Here is a 20,971-nt window from a genome sequence, read left to right as displayed (position 1 = left end):
CGCTGGTTCTTTCAACGATAAGTCGGACATCTCTTTTCGCATGAGCGTGACTTCCTGGTACAATGCCTGATTTTCGGCACGAGAGGTAAGTACCTCCTGACGAAGTTCCGTAAAGCTGTCCATCAGGGTAGCAAAGGTAGCCTCGGCATCCATCGTCCGGGCTGAAGAGTATTCGTGGGCTTGACAATCTGTCGCGATTGCAAGCGGCGCCAATACCTTCGCGCACCACTAACCTGAGCAATCCGGTCAGCAGGGACGATGGGAAGAATGTCCTTCCGACTTACCTAAACACCACACCCAGGGGCGTCGTAGAGATCGCCGTCTGAATGGGTATCGCAGAAAGCCGGAGGGATAAGGTGAAGGAAAGAACGGAGTGCGGGATGAGGCCCTCTGAATCTGGTTCCGGGGAAAACCTCCTTGGATGAATGTGCTGCAGCAGGGGAAGACAACGGACAGGTATAAGTACCTTGTTCCTTTCTTTCCCCGGTTCTCCCCTGGCCCTGAGTAATCACACTTACCAGAGTTACTATCACTCGCACTGTAAATGGAGCCGACCTGCTCCTCCTATTCCGATAGACTGAAGGGTAAAGTTGAAATTCACTTTCCCGCTCAGTGCAGTACTCCTGAGAACGAATATTGGAATCTAGTGCTTTGAGAGTTGTTCTCCGTTCAATGGTATCCTCAATGATGCTTGAGCATACAGTAAATGAAATAACCCCCGACCTTGGAATAGTACGAACTTGTGCAAACAAAAACAAGAATAACTGGAACTTCCGTAAAACAATAACAAATTCTCCGGTCTGACGGAAGAACGAGCCCGTTCTTCCGGGATGATACTTGCGGTTCTTTGGAAGTTGCTCCACTCCACTGACCGCTATAGTTCCTGCTCGGAACTTGGCTTGAAGCTTTCTGACCGCGCTGGCACTTGATCGGCGCTGGCGATCTCCACTGGCCGCGCAGGCTCTTGATCGGCGTAGACAAACTCCTCTGGCCGCGCAGGCTCTTGATCGGCGTAGACAAACTCCTCTGGCCGCGCAGGCTCTTGATCGGCGTCGGTAATCTCTCCGGGATCACTCAGGCGGGGAACACCATCCGCCCGTCCATGACTCCACAAGAACAATTGTCAAGCACTGATCCTCATCAGAGGCGGAGCTATATAGAAAAGACCCTCCTTCCCGTTTTCCCGGCTCGTTTGGCATTCTGGGACTTGTAGTGCAGAAGGAGGGAACGCGCGCTTTGTCCTTTCTTAAGTCCTCTCGTTGTGTCTGCGAGGGCGATCATGACACTCACGATTGTTGTGCCTCGCCCTTTTTGATGCTTTTCTGATTACAGTTTCAGGGTATTTCCTCTGTCTCAGTTTCATACTTAGATCCTTAGCCTGAGATTTATACTTGGCAATGTCACTACAGTTCCGCCGAAGACGCAGGAACTGTCCATAGGGAAGGTTCTCCCTCAGATGACGTGGGTGGAAGCTGTCAAATCTGAGGAGACAGTTCCTGGCCGTTGGTTTGAAATGTGTTTCTGTTTTGAGCATTCCTGCTTCACAATAGATGTTTAGATCCAGAAAGACCATGCTTTGGTTAGACATCTGGTGAGTAAATTTTAAGAAGGCATTTTGGTTATTAAGCCAAACGGTAAAGTCAGTTACCGTAGTCACATCTCCTTCCCAGATGACCAAAATATCGTCTATATACCTCCGCCAGGTGAGAATCCTCGTCCTGTATGGGTTGTCTGGGTGGAGGATTTTAGTGGACTCTAGGTGATGGACATATAGTCCAGCCAGACTCGGGGCAAAAGTACTACCCATACTGGTCCCATGTTTTTGCCAGAAGAGGGTGCCCTCATACTCAAAAAAATTTTTGGTGAGCGCCAAGGAGATGCATTCCAGTACCACACTTCGTGGGGTATGGTATTTCCAATTTGTAGAGTGTAGTACCTCCTCAATGATTTGTAAAGTCTCCTCGTGTGGGAGACTCGTATAGAGGCTCTCCACATCAAGACTGAGGAGCATCTGGGAGCTGGGATCAAAAGTTTGGTTGTTCAACAATTGAAGTACTGCCTTCGTATCCTTCAAATATGTGTTAGTGGCCTGCACAATTGGTCTAAGAAAGGCATCCGCAAATTTGGACAATGGTTCCAGAATAGATGAGATGCCAGAAACAATGGGGCGACCGGGAGGATTGTCAAGGTTTTTGTGCACCTTGGGTATGGTGTAAAAATATGGAGTACGTGGGTTCTTTTGTATCAGAAACTCCGATTCCTTTTTGGTAATCCAATCATGGGCCAGTGCCTCTTCCACCATGCCTCCTATTTGAACTCTCAGTGATTCGGTTGGATTTTCAGTGAGGATCTGATAGTTCCTATTGTCAGAAAGGAGCCTCCTGCATTCTTTATCATAGGCTATGGTGGTTTGAATAACTACTAAAAAGAATTAAAATGTCTTGAAAATAAACAGAGGGTTTTTCAAAACATGTCGAGAATGGAAAGTGAGGCCATCAAGGAATTGAGGATGAATAAGAACTTGATTATAAAACCCGCGGATAAGGGTGGCGCAGTAGTTATTCAAACCACCATAGCCTATGATAAAGAATGCAGGAGGCTCCTTTCTGACAATAGGAACTATCAGATCCTCACTGAAAATCCAACCGAATCACTGAGAGTTCAAATAGGAGGCATGGTGGAAGAGGCACTGGCCCATGATTGGATTACCAAAAAGGAATCGGAGTTTCTGATACAAAAGAACCCACGTACTCCATATTTTTACACCATACCCAAGGTGCACAAAAACCTTGACAATCCTCCCGGTCGCCCCATTGTTTATGGCATCTCATCTATTCTGGAACCATTGTCCAAATTTGCGGATGCCTTTCTTAGACCAATTGTGCAGGCCACTAACACATATTTGAAGGATACGAAGGCAGTACTTCAATTGTTGAACAACCAAACTTTTGATCCCAGCTCCCAGATGCTCCTCAGTCTTGATGTGGAGAGCCTCTATACGAGTCTCCCACACGAGGAGACTTTACAAATCATTGAGGAGGTACTACACTCTACAAATTGGAAATACCATACCCCACGAAGTGTGGTACTGGAATGCATCTCCTTGGCGCTCACCAAAAAATTTTTTGAGTATGAGGGCACCCTCTTCTGGCAAAAACATGGGACCAGTATGGGTAGTACTTTTGCCCCGAGTCTGGCTGGACTATATGTCCATCACCTAGAGTCCACTAAAATCCTCCACCCAGACAACCCATACAGGACGAGGATTCTCACCTGGCGGAGGTATATAGACGATATTTTGGTCATCTGGGAAGGAGATGTGACTACGGTAACTGACTTTACCGTTTGGCTTAATAACCAAAATGCCTTCTTAAAATTTACTCACCAGATGTCTAACCAAAGCATGGTCTTTCTGGATCTAAACATCTATTGTGAAGCAGGAATGCTCAAAACAGAAACACATTTCAAACCAACGGCCAGGAACTGTCTCCTCAGATTTGACAGCTTCCACCCACGTCACATGAGGGAGAACCTTCCCTATGGACAGTTCCTGCGTCTTCGGCGGAACTGTAGTGACATTGCCAAGTATAAATCTCAGGCTAAGGATCTAAGTATGAAACTGAGACAGAGGAAATACCCTGAAACTGTAATCAGAAAAGCATCAAAAAGGGCGAGGCACAACAATCGTGAGGCCCTCCTTGAGGATAATCCTCGGAGGGAAGAAGCCGAAAAAAGAACAGTATGTGTCACCACATATAGTCCCGTTACCAATCAGGTGACAAAGTTGGTGAACAAACACTGGCGCACTCTGACGAGCAGCGGTCTAACTTTGGAGAAGCCATTGTTTGCCCATAGAAGGGGTAGGAACTTGAGGGACATGCTGGTCCACACAAGACCCCCTCCAATAAAAAAGGACCAAACAAGACTTCAGGGCATACATGGTCACTATCCATGTGGTAATTGTAACAACTGCCACCTCACTAAAAAAAGCTTGACCTTGACCTTCTCAAATGGGACACAATGGGAGCAACGTGTGTTCACAAATTGCAACAGCAAGAATGTTGTATATCTGATCATGTGCCCCTGTGGAAAAGAATACGTTGGTATGACAACAAGACCTGTTAAAGTGAGATTAAATGAACACAAAAGTAACATCAGATGTAAGAAACTCACTACCAAAATGTCAACCCACTTCATTGAACACCAACACTGTGTGAATGAGCTGCAGTGGACTGTTATTGAACAGTTACCCTCAGAGGTGGGTCTTTTGGAAAAGGAACAACGGTGGGTGTTCAGGCTGGGAACTGACACAATGGGGCTTAATGACTCCATCCCTTGGAGCCTTTTGAGATAGTAATTATCTCTGATACATTGTTTTGCCCACACCCAAAATCATGATGCATTTGGTCTATCAGGTTATATAGCCATCACCTCACCACGTGCATATGGCCTTCATGCCCTGCAACTGACATCCATCTGAGTACCAATCCTGTCAGTTTCTCTTTTTTTCCCCCCTATAACCTATTAGAATACGTTATTCCACTTTTTGGACAATTTCTGGGGTATAGGTATTATTGTTTTTTACACTACTGTGTATTACACGCTCCTACTTTACAGTATTGTGCTAATCGAATACCTATCTAACATCATATTTTACTGTCCCTCGTAATTGCAACATGAGACATTTGCCCGTTTTGTAAACTACGCTCTTTTGAGCAAGGTAGAGGCACTGCATGTTTGTTCCTCCCCGTCTTTCGCGGCACCATGTGTAGCGCGTCTACCCCACGCATGCGCGGTCGCCTTTTTCGGCCGCGCATGCACATGAGACAGGTTGTTGTGCGCATGCGCGCCATTAGCGTTCACCGGGAGCGCAACACCGGACCTGCTGTGATTGCTTTCTCCGTATTTGGGCATACACCGATTCCAATCAACTAATTAACCATCACCAATTACTAAGAGGGACAGTATATATAAGGGCCCTGACGCTACACAGGCTCACTTCATCGGAGCCGCGTTGAGGGAAGGCAGGCGAATTGCCAATGCAGTAACCGTGAGTTTATGGGAGACAAAGACTAGCATTTTCCTGTAGTCTGGTAGATTGAATATCTTGCCTTTTTTCCAACTGAACCTCGTTCATTAATATTTTTAGGTCTTTCCTGAGCAGGAAGGAGGGATCCCCAATATACGCTTAGGCTCATGAGGTCTTATACTTTAGAACTCTAAGTAAGACTTTCTCCTTCTTATCATGTGCTCTCTTTCCATCAGAGCAGAGAGTAATTCTGTGTTTTGTATATGTGTGTGTTTCAGTACTGTTATGTCCACTTGTGTGTTTTTCTTTTCCTCACAGGGTCCCATTATTTTTGGTTTGACCTGGTGATACTCAGAGAAGGTTTCTTCTTCTCCATTGACCTGTCTGTGACATTTGCATGTATTTACCTATGCATTTCTTTCCACAGGTTCTTCGCCAACTGGGCGCAACTGCATTCGCTAACACTATAAAACACTGTTAGGAATATTACACATTGTGGTAATTTTGTAAATTTTTAATACACTTTAACATTCTGCATGTGAGTAAGGGGAGGGTAAGTGCATAACCCTTGTCCTGAAGAAGGAGGCTGTGACCTCCGAAACATGTTGACACTCTACTAGTGGTTCTCGATACCTTAACTCGTATCTATCTAACCACGCCCTGCACTTCTTTTAATAATACCAGCCGGGGATTAAATTAAATAATTTTTCCTCCCACGTGCCAGGTATTTTTTAACCTTTCACTTTTTTCACCTCACCTCACTCACATTTTTGTTCTATATACACACACCCCCACACATAGTTCACTTCAAAGTGCTCCTGCGTATCCGCGAGTCGTAGCACGCCGCATCCCGTAGAGGGGTGCGAAGGCCCCGATGATGAAGCATGACACCAAGGGGCCTGTTGGTGTGTGAGGGGCATTTAAACAACACTGTGTGTTTCCCCATCACTTTAAGGATCACCACCACCTTGAGTGGATTCCACTTTGTTTATGTATACGTTCAGGGAGACTGAATCCACTGACTCTCTCTCTCCCCCCTTCTGTTATAATTCGTGATGTGAGGAGAAACAACAAATCATAACAGACAAGTAAAGAAACATAGAGAGGAAACAAACAAATGAAGAAAAAAAATAAAAAAATTAAGAGCTGCTTTGTTCCATGGAGTCCTCTCTGTGGGAGTGGATGAATCTGCGGAGATCAGCCTGGTCTTCGAAACTGTAGGACCGTTCCTTATATGTTACCTTGAAAAAGCAAGGATGAATCAAACCGTATCTAGCGTTCATAGTTCGAAGCGTAGGCCGCAGATCCAGGAATTCTTTACGACGCGCTGCAGTCTGTTTGGAGACATCCTGAGAGAAAAAAAGTTTATGGCCAGACCATAACAGTTGCTTGTGTTGTTTGGCTGAATGAAGAATAGTCATGAGATCGGAGTAGAGGAGAAAGTAGGCGATGATACCACGGGGTTTCGATGAAGTGGAAGAAGTCTTGGGACCAAGACGGTGCGCTCGTTGAATATTGACATCCACATGTTTCGGCAAGCCAAGTATCGGTAAAACTTGTGTCTACAGGAAAAAGATGATGTCCGACCCTTCAGAATTTTCTGGAACACCATAAATACGAAGGTTGTTGTGTCTATTACGATTTTCCAAATCCTCAGACGTCTTCTTGAGGACTTGAATCTCCTTGGTGAGGGTATCCACTTTAGCAACAACATCTTGTGCGTCACTGATTTTCTGCTCAACTTCAGTAACTCGTTTATCAAGGTTGGATCACTTATCATCCAGTCTTTGCAAAGTAGCAGTGGTGTCCGCAATAAAAGGGCGGATTAATTTGAGTTCCTCCATTAAATCCTCAAGGGTAACAGGAAGAGGAGATTTGGAGGGAGACGGTGGGTTCGTCTTGAGGCGTTTGCCCACAGGAACAGGGTCTTTGCGTGAAGCGGAAGCAGCATTAGAGGCCTTAGAGACATGCCCGTGCTCCATGATGTGAAAGCCTGAGACAGGATCAGCAGGAAGCAAAAAAAAGAGCGACGGAACGTGATGAAAGGCTGCAAAGACCCTAAAAAAACACACAGAAACTGTGAAAAATGGAGACCACAGTCATGAAAAGTCGAACTGGATGTCAACAGAGCGCAAAAATGAAGAAATGATGCGTGTGGAGGAGGCAGGCAAGCAACAGCGCACAGCCAAATCGAAGGTTGAGGAGAAAAAACTGAGGCAAAGGTCCAGCGATCAAGTGAGAAGTAAAAATGACTCAAAGCGCCATATTAAGTGTCAAAGAACCGTGGAAGCGCTACAAAGTTGAAGAAGCACAGCCAGAGGACAAAAAGCATCAGGAGGATACAAAAATAGAGCATTGGAAAAAAATTATCGAAAAACCATGAAAAAAAAAAATTGCGGCCGTTTCCGAGGAGAAAGCATTTATGCAAATTCTAGCCTCAAAAAACGAAAAAGGCGTACAGAAACATACCCATGTGAGGAGGGGCAGTTCCGACGCACAAAACAGCCATTTTCGGCAGGAAACGCTGCCCAGAAGCGGTCCCTTCGTGTGGAAAGCGCCGCCGAAATCGCAGAGCTCAGGGGGGAGCGGCCATCTTGTTTGCGCGTTGCGCGCCCTATCTTTATTACTTTTGATTCTACATATTTATTACTTTTCTTCTAATTCAGCATGTCCAATGCCCTACCCTATTTTGCGGTACAAAAGGGGGTGGTGATGGACGGAGCATCTGAGCCAATCAAACACTCACACCCAGTCAAAAGATCTGGGTTTGATCCATCACCGTTCTTTAGCCCACTCTGCCACCCCAGTTCAGACATGGCTATATGCAAATCAGTCTGACCCTGTGCCTCATGGGAACAGTTCAGCCCGAACTGCCAAGCCATGCCTTCCCTGGACCGGAAACAAGCTTCCGAGGACCGGTTTCTGGCATTCCAGCCGTCTTCAGCCCGGCTTGCTTGAATCCAGTGTCAAAGTGAGCAAGGGACTCACGTCTGAGCATACCCTGCCACACTTATGGCGGCCAAAGCGGTACAAAAGGGGGTGGTGATGGACGGAGCATCTGAGCCAATCAAACACTCACACCCAGTCAAAAGATCTGGGTTTGATCCATCACCGTTCTTTAGCCCACTCTGCCACCCCAGTTCGGACATGGCTATATGCAAATCAGTCTGACCCTGTACCTCATGGGAACAGTCCAGCCCGAACTGCCAAGCCATGCCTTCCCTGGACCGGAAACAAGCTTCCGAGGACCGGTTTCTGGCATTACAGCCGTCTTCAGCCCGGCTTGCTTGAATCCAGTGGCAAAGTGAGCAAGGGACTCACGTCTGAGCATACCCTGCCACACTTATGGCGGCCAAAAGCGGTACAAAAGGGTGTGGTGATGGACGGAGCATCTGAACCAATCAAACACTCACACCCAGTCAAAAGATCTGGGCTTGACCCATCACCGTTCTTTGGCCCACTCTGCCACCCCAGTTCAGACATGGCTATATGCAAATCAGTCTGAACCTGTGCATCATGGGAACAGTCCAGCCCGAACTGCCAAGCCATGCCTTCCCTGGACCGGAAACAAACTTCCGAGGACCGGTTTCTGGCATTACAGCCGTCTTCAGCCCGGCTTGCTTGAATCCAGTGGCAAAGTGAGCAAGGGACTCACGTCTGAGCATACCCTGCCACACTTATGGCGGCCAAAAGCGGTACAAAAGGGGTGGTGATGGACGGAGCATCTGAACCAATCAAACACTCACACCCAGTCAAAAGATCTGGGCTTGACCGATCACCGTTCTTTAGCCCACTCTGCCACCCCAGTTCAGACATGGCTATATGCAAATCAGTCTGACCCTGTGCATCATGGGAACAGTCCAGCCCGAACTGCCAAGCCACGCCTTCCCTGGACCGGAAAAAAGCTTCCGAGGACCGGTTTCTGGCATTACAGCCATCTTCAGCCCGGCTTGCTCGAATCCAGTGGCAAGGTGAGCAAGGGACTCACGTCTGAGCATACCCTGCCACACTTATGGCGGCCAAAAGTGGTACAAAAGAAGGTGTTGATGGACGGAGCATCTGAACCAATCAAACACTCACACCCAGTCAAAAGATCTGGGCTTGACCCATTACCGTTTTTTAGCCCACTCTGCTATCCCAGTTCAGACATGGCTATATGCAAATCAGTCTGACCCTGTGCATCATGAGAACAGTCCAGCCCGAACTGCCAAGCCATGCCTTCCCTGGACCGGAAACAAGCTTCCGAGGACCAGTTTCTGGCATTACAGCCGTCTTCAGCCCGGCTTGCATGAATCCAGTCAAGAATGGTGATGGGTCAAGCCCAGATCTTTTGACTGGGTGTGAGTGTTTGATTGGTTCAGATGCTCCATCTATCACCACCCCCTTTTGTACCGCTACCCTATTTTGCAGCCTATCCCGCTCTCAATACATCCTCTAGCTCAACTCTCTGACACATCTCAAACCTCTTTCTATACTCTTTCCAATGCACTAGCCTATTTCTCACCCCATACCTCCATCATTATATCAATTACCTCCACTCTCATTCAATTCCAAACCCCATATCACTACTGTGGTCCCCAAAATAACCCTTTCGAGACTCTACCCTACTCCACCCCTCCTTACATCATCTCATACCTCTTTTTACTATTCCGATCCCCCAAAACAAGCCTTTCTAAATGTAAGAAGTTGGCCTGGTATATGATGTCCACTGTTCTAGTGTGTACCTTGCACCAGTCCAAACAACCCTTATTGATGGTAGGTTGTAAAGTCAACCTTATAGAAAGCTATCCTAGTGGTAGCTGTGGAGAGCAGCCTTCAGGCTAAGACTCAGAAGTGAGTTAAGCAAGTTATTTTACCAGTTATAATCTCTTGAATGATCAATTGAAAGCACACCACACAAGGTATATATCAAATATATATGTATTTATTCTAAACAAAACCCCTCTGGACCAGCGTCGGATTAGGATCACAATTAGGCCCGGGCACTCCTTAAAAAAGTGGCCCACATTCCTGGATCGTGTCCTTCCATTAAACACTAATTAATTAATCTCATTGGGCATATGTTTATATAAACATTTGGTAATTTTAACATTTTATAGCTTACAGAGCCAGTAACGTGGGTAAAAACAAGAAGCAGTGATTTTTGGCCTGACTGGGAAGACGAAATGTAATGGTCCAAGGGCCACAACACCTCATCTGATGGGTATTTTAATATCCTGGCCTGTACCAAAAATGACAATCACCCTAATAAGTATGTATTTTAAACAGTAAATGTAAGGCAAATGCACTTTATATTGATTTCTAAAGCTGCCGTAATGACCTGTGACTGATCATTAAATTAAAGTCAGGAAAGCTATTCTAAAAAGGAATGCGGTTTTTATTATATATAAAGATTCTTTTAATTATCATTTTCTGGCGTTTGCAGCATTTTAAAACATGAACAATGGCCAGTTCTTTTTAATGTGTTTTGTAGTTTTATATAGTGTGACCTCGCCCCACAGACAAGATCTACTTACATGAGCACCAGTTGCAGTAGAGGAGATCAAATTTGTTTTTATTTTTCAGCCTCAGGAAATTTGCCCAGACTCACAGGAGCTAATGCCAGGACTCCAACATAGTTTCGAGTTCCAAAGTTGGCATCTCTGGTCAAGTTAGCCTCACAGCTAGGGCTATGCAAACGCACTGGTGCCCCTCCCCACCCCCACCCTGCCACATCTTACACTCTGTGCAGAAAGATACGGGCTAAGATGACAACACCTGACCCCCCCCCGCAAGCCCTGGAATACTCTCTCCCTCCCTGTCTACCAATGCCTGAGTTTGATGTGATGGCCCAGTGGGGGAGAGGCCAGGGGAAAGACAGTGTGTTTGGGCTGGGTTTATCCCAAGGGGGTGAGGTGAGAATGACCCTACAGTCATAGCAACAATTGACTCCCAGGCAGGCCGCTTCCCACTCACCTCCTCCCCTGCCCGCTATAGCCGCAGGGCTATGGACTGGCAGAGGTGAAAGCAAGCAAAGAACAAAGCTTCTGGGCCGGTCTCGGAGGTGGGGGCAACGTGTGCTGAGGTGAAGATGGGCCATCAGCCGTTATCACTTGACACTGAACCCCCCCAGTCAGGCTGCTTTATTCTTCCAGGGCCGTCTCTATTTGACAGCCTGGAAGGGGAAAGGAACAGTGTTTTGTCTGTGCAGCCCCAAAGCGGCTAAGCTTAGGTCTGAAACGGCAAGCCTCGTGAAACAAGCCCCTGCCCTGACGTCAGCCTGCCTTACAATACAGAGCCCTGGCTGGGGGGCTGCCGAAGATAGTAAAGTCTTTTGGGCCGGGTGACAGAGGGCTTAAAAAACGGCCAACAGGTGACACTTGAGTGCCGGCCCATCGGCCTTCCCAATCTGACCCTGCTCTGGACTCTTTGGACCCGATTCACAGAACTAACTTAAGACAAAATCCTAAACTTACAACCGTTTTGGTATTCACAGAAGGCACTTACTCATTTTGGTATTCACAGAAGGCACTTACTCATTGATGAGTAAGTGCCTTCTGTGAATACCAAAATGAGTAACTTACTCATTTTGAGTAACTTACTCATTTTGAAATTCACAGAAGGCACTTACTCATTGATGAAAAAGTGCCTTCTGTGAATAGCAAAATGAGTACGTGCCTTCTGTGAATACCAAAATGAGTAAGTGCCTTCTGTGAATACCAAAATGGTAGTAAGTTTAGGATTTTGTCTTAAGTTAGTTCTGTGAATCGGGCCCTTTATGAGGTCAGAGGTAAACGTACAATACAAGGAACTTAATGAGCATACGATAAGTTGCACAGTATACGTTTTGCCCTAGGGGCCTCACAAACCATATACTAAAATAGTGGTATAAGAACCACGTGAGGGATAGAAAGCAGGCCTAGGGCCTGTAGAACCGCTGGGGTGACCAGGAACCACCCATGGTAGGGACGCAGGAGGCCCACGGGGGACGCGTGCAGTATCTAAACACAGCCGCGGATCACCATTGACTTTCTATGGGGAGCAAACAAGTTACAATTTTAAAGAATAAGGGCACTTAGAGGTGAACTACGATGGAACCCTTTTAGACTAGGACACTTTGCAAGTCAAGACCCATGGTAGAACCGGAGTACTCGCGTTACCTCACCCAGGGAATCTTTTGGTGTTGGGTTTCGTTGTCGATTCCAATGGAGAGTTGCGAAGAAATGCTGCAGGCGACCAGAGGAAAAGTGTCCGGGTGGATCCAAGGGTGGATCGGAGATGTGAAGAACCTGAAAGCATAGGATTATAGAGTCTGGGTCACTAGCCAGTGACCAGGATGGCGAGGAGATGTCAGCCGATGTCGGGTGATTTCAGGTGAATGAGGTGCAGCTTGACTCTTCAGCCACAAGGACCAGGAGGCATCGACGACAACCAGGAGCTGGATTCGAGCTGTCCCACAAAGATTGTCGAGTGTTGCAGCTTCGGAATCTAGATTGGACCCAACAAGCCTTGGCAACAGCAACCCACACAAGATTACAAGATTGGCTTCAGTTCGGTGCAGCAAGGTCTGGGCGACTCCTCCTTTGGAGGGGAGTCAGAGCACTTCTGGAGCAACCAGGAAAGCTCAGGAAATCAAGGATTGGCCTTCTTAGCGGCTCCCTAGCCAACGGATTAGGAACCGCAACGGCGCCTGGAGCTGAAATGCACAAAGCGGGCCCACGGAACACTCGTGGAGTGTAGGCCTCTGAGCTTCGGTGCAAAAGGTGCTCGGGGCAGGGGCTTAAATACCCCAAAGCACAACTTTGGGATACCTCGGGAAGTAGGTGCAGTAGCAACAGTGCAGGATGTCCAGGATTTCCGGTCCCACATCTCTCGTGTCAGCTACGGGTCTCAGCTTTGCTGGGATCTCGGGTCAGCCTCAGAGATGTCTGGAAGTCTGTGTCCTGTGTCGCCGATTCTTCAGGATCCGGCGGGAGCCTCAAAAATGCAGACCAGCAAAGATGTTGTTGGTGCCTGCTTTAACAGGGTGGTCACTCCTTGACCACAAGGGAGATTTCTTCCATCTTCCAGTCGATATGGAATGTCGAAGGTCCTAGATATATGTGGCAGAGATTCGTCCAGGGTAATCTAAAGTCCTAGGGATTGGGCTCCTATTCTTATAGTAGGTTCAGGGGTTGGACTAACTCTAGGGTCCCACCTATGCGAGGACCTGGGGAGGGGGTGGTTACACCCCTTCCCATTTGTCCAGTTTCGCGCCAGAGCTGGGGAAGAGTGCCCCAGCAACCAGTTTGAACTGGGAAATGCATGGAGCACCTTGTGTGCCCCAGGCAGTGTCTGAAAAGCATTCACTGAATGAAACCCACCCTGTCCCAATACCCTAAAGCCTATCTGGGGAGATGCTAGCACCTCCATGGACAGGAAACCTATTGTCCAGACCTCCCCTGCCAGAGTTTCGTATAGCAGCAGGAGGGCAGACTTGTGTCTGTGGCAGCAGCATCCATTTTTTTATGCTGGGGCTGCGTTTAACTTTAACCGGGTGTACCAGTGTGTACATGTCTTTTCCCTCTAGAAGGGTGGAATGCTACCCCTGTCGCCAGAACTGGCGGGGGTAGTGTTCCAAAGTGTTTGACACCAAACACAACATGTTTTGATAAAGCCAAACCAAAGTTAGCATTAACCTTGAGGATTATAATATATTATAATGCACTTAAGAGTATATGGTATGGCTATATCATAGAACAGCTATAAGGAGATGGTTCCGAAAGCTGCAGAGCGGCTCAGCTCATGCTAGGGCACCCTCTCACACAAAACCAAGCACTCTGCCTTCAGGATTGTCAAGGCCTACCATAGGAGTGACTTATAGGTTAATATGTGTCTATATGGTAGATATAGGTATACTATATCTAAGTAAGGGGTGCATACACCACCTTACCCAGGCTGCAAGTGAAGACGTGTGGTGCCATTTTGGAAGCCTAACCAGGGGTGGCATAATACATGCTTCAGCCCCTGGTAGGCCTCTGGGGTCCCTAAGCCCTGGGTACCTAAGGTACCATATACAGGAACTCACAAGGGTAACCCAGTAGCCAATCTGGTATGTACCTAAAGTACATGGAATCCATTTTATAGAGAAAGCATATAGACGGGGCCTTGAATAGCAGGATCCCAGTCCAACTAAGTCAAAACCAGCAAAACACCAGGCAAAAAGTGGGTGTAACCATATAATCAGATTCCACCTTCCTACACTAAACCTTCCCTCTGACTCCTCCCCCTCCGCCTCCTATGAGCACCAAAACAAATCCGTCCCTTCTATCCCACCACAATCCTTTTCAACCCAAAATACAGACTAACATGTCCTCCACCACTCAAATTAATTTCATATTTCACTATACTAATTCACCACTAATCCTTTATGGAATCTGGAGTAGTGTGCTACTCACCAAAAAAGCACTTCAACACCGCATCAGGGGTAGCAAGCGCTATATGAATGCATACCTTTCTACCTGTTCTACCCTTTGCTATCCTTCTCAATCTAAATAACTGACTAACATATCCACCACTCAAATTACTTTTATACTTCACTATACTAATTCACCACTAACACTGTATGAGTTCCAGAGTAACGTGCTACTCGCCGGAAAAAACACTTCGACCCGCCCATCAGGGGTAGCAAGCGCTATATAAATGCTATATAAATGCAAACCTTTTTTCCCTTCTGTATCCCTCCACTATCCTTCTCAGTACTAATATATGACTAACAAATCCGCCACTCAAATTACTTTCAAATTTTCTCTATACTAATTCATCACTAATCATTTCTGGGTTTCGAAGTAGCGTGCTACTTGCCAAAAAAGCACTTCAACACCCATCAAGGGTAGCACGCGCTATATAAATTCAAACCTTTTTCCCGCTTCTATCCTTCTCAATCCAAATAACTGAATAACATAGCCACCATTCAAATTACTTTCCTACTTTCACTATACTAATTCACCACTAATTCTTTCTGGGTTCTGAAGTAGCATGCTACTTGCTGAAAAAGTGCTTCAACCCACCATAACGGGTAGCAAGTGCTATATAAATGCATACCTTTTTCCCTCTTCTGTCCCTCCACTGTTGTGTATCGATGTAGATTCTGTATGCATTTTCCCGATTCATGCCCTTTTATAGGTACAATTCACATTGCCCTTATATAGGCACAGAAATCCAGTCCTTATTTAGCCATAGCCCATGCTACCCAAATACAGGCATGGCTACTTCCATCCGTTCATATACGTCACAACGATTTCTTGGAAAACCAGAATCTTAAGCTGAAGGGACTTCCCCTTGTCTGGATATTGATTTCTCCAAGAACCCATTTATTAGGTATGCCCAGCTCCTCGGGGTGTCCGGCGAAAAACCTGGGTGTTTGGTTTGGTGAGGATTTGAAATTTCCCCCCCAGATTAACAAGTTGGCAGGTGTGTGCTTTGGCACTCTGAAACGTTTAAAGAAGTTCCTGCCGCTTCTGCCTCAAATGGCCAAGGAGATGGTGGTGACTCGTGCTCTTATTTTGTCAAGGCTACATTACGCCATTGCCTTGTACATTGGTCTCCCGGCATACCAGCTAAAAAAGCTGCAGATTGTGCAGAACGTGACGGCGAGAGCGTTGTTTGGTTTGCCTGGTAGATCTAGCGCTAGCCAGAACCTTCGCGATCTACATTGGCTCCCGGTTGAGCAGCGGGTTTTGTTCAAGGCTCTCACACTTCTGCATGGCGCCCTCTAAAAGACAGGGCCCCATTATCTTAGGAGACGTTTTTCATTCTACGTACCGCCTCGACAGCTGCGATTTACAGGCCAATGCCTTGCTGTTGTTCCTAGGTACCGCCTGTTTAGATTAGGCGGCAGTTCCCTGTCGGTTAAAGCGGCCATGGCTTGGAATGCCTTGCCTTTTGGACTTCGGAACACCGAGAGCCTTAGGCCGTTTAAAAAGCAGCTGAAAACTCTGCTATTTAAGTAATCATTCATTAGGCCATCTTTCCTCTCCTTTTTTCACCATGTGGCATCAGCGCCGGGACACTTCCGAGTAGCTGAGCGTGCTATAAATGGAGCCTAACATAACACAACATAACATCTATTCCTTAGGGGTTCATTCATGACATTCTTCGCATTCTGTCTAACGATTGTAGCAGTTCATATCTCTTGCATGAGAAATAAGAGTGTTCAATAAAACCCTTTTTTTGAAACGCCCATCTCTCTATTTCTATGCAACTCTGTAGAAACGAAGCATGCATGATTGAAATAGTTGACATGATAAAAATTATTTATAGTGTGCACGTACACCAGCGTTTTCTTGGTGCTTAAGTGGAGGGGCTGAGGCCACGGCATGTGGTGATGTTAGTCGTATGCTTGGGAGAAAAGCCAGGTCTTGAGCAACCTCCTAAATTGAGAGTAGGGGGATATTAGGCAGATTTCAGGGGGGATGGAATTCCAGAAGAGTGGAGCTTGTGAGGAAAATCTCAAGCCATTGTGTTGCTTGCCGTCTGAAGGTGCAGGAAGACAAGAGATTGGAGCAGGAGGAGCGTAGGACGCGGGGAGGGACATAATGGTGTATACGGGAGGCAATGAATGAGGGTCCTTGAGAAGAGAGGGCTTTATGGATCAGGCAGCCCAGTTTGAAAAGGCTACTTTGGGCCACCGGGAGCCAATGAAGGCTCTTGAGGAGAGGTTTAGTGTGGCTGAACTTTGGCTGGCCATGGATAAGCCTGGCTGCTTGATTCTGGATGAGTTGGAGTCAGTGGGATTGGTACGCGGGTATTCCGACGTACAGGGAATTCGCATAGTCAATGCGGGAAATGACTAGTCCTAGAGTAACTTGGACGAGGGCTTCATGAGAGAGAAATCTGCTCATTTTCCTGATTCGGCGTATGTGGAAGAAGCAGACAGAGACCATCGAGCTAATTTGGGCCCTCATGGAGAGGTCGTCGCTGATGGTGACGCCTAGTCTCTTGACCGAGTTAACAGGGGGTGGTGGACAGCCCAGGGAGAGGGGCCAGAAGTTCGAATTCCAGGGATTACCTGGAGTCCCGTGAGGACCAGCTCGGTCTTGTCAGGATTAAGTTTGAGCTGGTTTGCGTTCATCCAACTACTGACGAAGGTCATGGTGGATTGAACGTTCTCTATGGAGGTGGGGAAGGCAATGAATGAGGGTCCTTGAGAAGAGAGGGCTTTATGGATCAGGCAGCCCAGTTTGAAAAGGCTGCGTTGGGCCACCGGGAGCCAATGAAGGCTCTTGAGGAGAGGTTTAGTGTGGCTGAACTTTGGCTGGCCATGGATAAGCCTGGCTGCTTGATTCTGGATGAGTTGGAGTCGGTGGGATTGGTACGCGGGTATTCCGACGTACAGGAAATTCGCATAGTCAATGCGGGACATGACTAGTCCTAGAGTAACTTGGACGAGGGCTTCATGAGAGAGAAATCTGCTAATTTTCCTGATTCGGCGTAAGTAGAAGAAGCAGACAGAGACCACCAAGCTAATTTGGGCCCTCATGGAGAGGTCGTCGCTGATGGTCACGCCTAGTCTCTTGACCGAGTTAACAGTTGGTGGTGAACAGCCCAGGGAGAGGGGCAGAAGTTGGAATTCCAGGGATTACCTGGAGGCCCCGTGAGGACCAGCTCGGTCTTGTCAGGATTAAGTTTGAGCTGGTTTGCGTTCTTCCAACTACTGACGAAGGTCATGGTGGATTGAACGTTCTCTATGGAGGTGGGGGAGGTATCGATGTTGAAGATGAGCTGAATTTCGTCGGCATAATTGAAGATGATTACTGATCTTTTTTGGAGTTCGGAGATCAGGGGAAGGATATACAGGTTGAACAAAAGGGGGGAGAGGGAGGAACCCTGTGGGACTCCGCAGGTGAGGCTTTTATCCTCCGAAGTGAAGGTGGAGAGGCGGACCGCTTGACTTCGGTCTTGGAGGAATGAGGTGAGCCACCTCAGCGGTGGGCCCCGGATGCGAGCGTTCTTGACCCAATCAAGGAGGACAGCGTGGTGGATGGTGTCGAACGCCGCCGACAAATCCAGGAGCACCAGTGTTTGAGAAGTGTTCAGATTGGCCCCCTTTCTAAGTTCATCGTGGACAGCCAGGGCAATGGACTCAGTGGAATGTTGAGGCCTGAAGCCAGCTTGGTGGGGGTCTAAGTAGTGGGAATTTTCCACAAAAGTACTGAGGTAGTTTGCTACAAAGGCCTCCAGAATTTTGCCCAAGAAGGGGAGTAACAAAATGGGGCGGAAGTTACATGGTGCCCCAGGGTCAGCTCCTGGTTTTTTAAGGATGGGCGAGACTACCGCTGTTTTGAAAGAGTTGGGGACCACGCCAGAGATAAGGGAGTTGTTAAGGAGAGAGATTTTTGAGTCCACTTGTTTTCAACATTCATGTACAACCCTTAGCAGTGATTGCTGAAGCGGCAGGGCTCGCATTGTTTTCATACGCCGATGATACTCAAATCATCTTTTCTTTATCGGCTGATAGGAAACAGGGCCCTTCTACTCTGCAATTAGGCTTGTGCGATATTGCATCATGGATGCAACTCAATTTGCTTAAGGTCAACGGGGAAAAGACGGAAGTGCTTATCTTTGGGAAAAATTGGGGCCCTCAACATTGGCCAGCTGAAATGGGACCTCAACCTACGCCTTCCTCTCAGGTCCGCAATCTAGGCTTTATTATTGACGACAAATTGTAAATGAAACAACAGGCAGTACAAATTGCAGCCACCTGTTTTACCATCTTAAAATGGTTAAAAAAAATTATTTGGATGCTCCCTGTTGATACCCAAAGGACGGTAGTCCGGACACTTGTAACATCTCGCCTGGATTACGGTAACGTTCTCTTTTTGGAGTCTAACAGAGATGCATTGCGCAAGCTTCAGGTGGTGCAAAATTCTGCAGCCAGATTGCTATGTGGACTTCCCAGAATGTCCAACACGGGAAATGCCCTGAGAGAACTGCATTGGCTTAAGGTAGAACATCGTATAAAATTTTTAAGCCCTATGCTATATGTTCAGAATAAAGATCGGTTCTACTCCTAAATACTTACAAGATCTGGTACGCTCTTACTGTCCATCGAGCCTGCTTCGCTCCTCTTCAGAAGAGCTCTTTGAAATTCCAAGGATCAAATTGTCGAGAATGGGAGGTCGCTCCTTCTCTCTACTTGGGCCTACTTTGTGGAATTCCTTACCTGATGTGATACAGAGGGAGAAGCTGTTCCCCAATTTTCGCAAGCAATTAAAAACCTGTTTTTTTAATCAACACTGCTAATTCAGATGTTTTTGAGTTTCTGTTATGGCTTGCGCTGGGAAACCCTTGTTGGGTAGCTGTGCGCTTTACAAAATAAATTGTGAGTAACAAAGGGGTTGGCCCTTGAGTACTCGGGGACCTGGGTCCATGAAGCAGTACTAAGAAAATCGGATCCGAGTAGTAATTGACTTAATGTCTAATAATATGTGAAACTTAATTTTAACACACAATCACCATTAAATTTGATCAATTGACAATGAATTTTGCAAAAAACCCTTCAGAAAGCTCTCTTCATATTTATTCATGCAGAGTTATTAATTGATCATTTAACAATAAATTTTTCAACACGTATAACCAAGTTATTTCAATGTAATTGTTGAGTCATTACATTTTGGAGTGCTCTCGTGAGGAAAGGAAAGGATGTGTATAGGGAGTGAGGGACAGGGTAAAGGTGCTGTGACATATTGAAAACATCATATTAAAATCCAAAAACGCCTTTACAAACACAATTTATGAGAGAAAGTTCCCAAATGACATCACTCATAGGTTCAAATCAATTCCATTAGTTTAGTCCTATGGTGTGTGGAGATGGCGTAGTTCTATGTTTCGACCCCCGTAATAGTTAAAGGGTTAGTTCAAGCCTCATGCTGGGGTCTTCGTCAGGAAGGTGACTGGGAGAGCATCAGTAGGCGGTAGCTGTCTGTACCGTCTTCCTAGAAAGGGCCATGGTGGGCTCCTCTGGTTTTTATAAAGTATTCATCCTGGCCAGTTATCTGCTGAAATTATTTAAACAGGTTTTCAGGTCGGGTCCCGTGCTGTGGAATCAATCTCTAAAGCGGGAGAAGAAATTGCCAGGAGTTCGCTGGGTTGCCTTAACATAACATAACATAACAGAGGGCAGGGTCAGGGATGTTGAGGAAGATCTCCCGGGCAATATGTGGGGGACCGCTGTCCCGTGGAGACCCGGAGCGAACTTTCCTAAGGAGGGAAAGAAAAACCTCCTGAGAGATCAAGGGGAAGTTGGGGAAGAGAGAAGAGTTACAGGGTACGTCGCCGAGATCAGGAGGTGAGACGGCCTTAGGGATACTAGTTTTGATTTTTGTAATCTTCTCAATAAAGTAACTGTTAAGTGAGTGGCAGAGGTATTGTGATGGCAGGGGTTTGATGGTGACACGGCCGGGTTTCACTAGTTCGTTAACTATTGAAAAGATATCTTTAGCTTTACAGGATGAGTTCAGGATTTTCGAGGAGAAGTATTTAGTTTTAGCTACAAGGATAGCGGATTTGTAGTCTCTTAATGCAGTGTCTTTAAGGTCCTTAGTAACCCATAGCTGGGCATCGTGGGGCCGTCAATTTTTGAGTTTTTTCAAAGGAGCAAAGGTGTCTCTCGTCTGGGCTAGCCAGGTGTTGAGGTCTCCGGCGTGTGTATGAACTGAGAGTGGTGATCCGGAGGGTTGGGGGAGACTCGGTGTGGACATAGCGAGGGAAGCACAGAGGGTGGGGATGTCTACCCGACTCCAGTTCCTGATCATAAGAGGATCGGAGGTGAGAGATTTCGTAGTGGTGGGTTTAAGGATGGAGAAACAGTGGTTAGACCAGGCACAGGGGGAAATCTGGAGATTAGTGATGTCCAGGTTTAAGGTCCAGACCTGGTCCAAGATGTGTCCTTTAATGTGGGTGGCCACTTTAATGTGCTAGGTA

The sequence above is a fragment of the Lissotriton helveticus genome, chromosome 8 (genome assembly GCF_964261635.1).
Source record: "Lissotriton helveticus chromosome 8, aLisHel1.1, whole genome shotgun sequence".
NCBI lineage: Eukaryota > Metazoa > Chordata > Amphibia > Caudata > Salamandridae > Lissotriton > Lissotriton helveticus.
Note: the sequence above shows the minus strand (reverse complement) of the source record.